Source organism: Hippocampus comes, unplaced genomic scaffold (assembly GCF_001891065.2).
Source record: "Hippocampus comes isolate QL1 unplaced genomic scaffold, H_comes_QL1_v1.1 scaffold122, whole genome shotgun sequence".
NCBI classification, from domain to species: domain Eukaryota; kingdom Metazoa; phylum Chordata; class Actinopteri; order Syngnathiformes; family Syngnathidae; genus Hippocampus; species Hippocampus comes.
The window spans coordinates 410,312-411,435 of NW_017842059.1; the positions used below are offsets into that span (position 1 = coordinate 410,312).

The 1,124-nt window shown below is 48.4% G+C and overlaps 1 protein-coding gene across 1 annotated transcript in view; it reads right to left on the reverse strand.

The window, feature by feature from the left end:
* prx (periaxin) overlaps positions 1 to 658 on the reverse strand; it is a 21,222-nt gene extending 20,564 nt beyond the window's left edge. The window contains exon 1 of the mRNA XM_019861249.1: positions 494 to 658. The gene's annotated coding sequence lies outside the window, so the exon portion shown is untranslated. The remainder of the gene's footprint in view (positions 1 to 493) is intronic.
* Positions 659 to 1,124: the final 466 nt, after the last annotated feature.

A 1,124-nucleotide genomic window follows, 5' to 3' on the forward strand; every position in this document is an offset into this window, starting at 1 on the left:
TAAGGTGGGGGAGGGCTCCATTTCTGTTGTGGAGGGGGCAAACGGATCCAATGACTATCCTGCTGCAGCTGTCACTTGTGGGTAACGCTAAGAACGAGACTAAACGAAGTCGATGCCATGCCAGCACCTCTGACAGCTCTGCGTCACTTGACTTTCCGATGATTTTTTTTTTCTGGACCTCAACAAAAGCTGTTTTATCTTGACAATCTGGAAAACCTGTCCAACGTGACTTGTCTCAATACCGAATGAAGTAGTTAGCATTAATTTCCATGAGCTCCTCTTGTCACAAAACACTAAACGTCATGGTGACACACACTACTCAAGTGTTTGTTGAAACAGCATGCTATTGTTCCGCCATGTGCAGTCATTCCGCGCTGCGCAGGCCCGGCAACTTTCTGCAAAACTTCCCATGACAACTACAGGACAAAAACTTGACTTTTTTTCTCCAGAACTACTCATTGAAGCTTTAATGCAAGCTGAAGGTCCATCCTACCTTCCTCCCGGCCTTCCCAGGGTCTCCCTTCAGAGCTTCAATCGTCTTCCCGCCCTAAGAACTTTCAGTCTCTCACTCTTGTTGGTGGTATTTCTTAAAATTGTCCTGCTCTCTGTCAAAAACGTTCATCCCTCGTCACCAGCCCGCCCGTGGCTCCCCTCACTGAAAACCTCAACCCGACACAGGACCACAGCATCTCCAGAAGGGACCGGGGCCAGCTTGCTGATTGGCCAGCGGGCAGGAAGATGTCCCCATATTAGGTCAGCTGGAGGCGGGGCCTACGTTGCTGATAAAGTAGGGAGGGAGAAAAGCGATAACGTTTGGGGCATGGTACAGCGTCTATGTGTGAAGACTGAATGTGTTTCTACTCACTCGACTGGCACTGATTTCAGCAGGGGTCTTCATTTTTTTAGCTAATGTCGGTGTCAGAGTGAGAAGTTTAGGAATGTGGAGAGAAAGTTCTGATGCACTTGCAGAGCGACGGTCCCGGTGGGAGATGTTGTTTCAGTTTATTTTTAAAGCCAACGTCTAAAATTAGAAAGAGCAGGATTTGGAGAAAGGGTGAAGCTTCCTCTCGCAATGCTTGAGCAGCTGCAACACAGTGTGTGTGTGTGTGTGTGTGTGTGGTAAG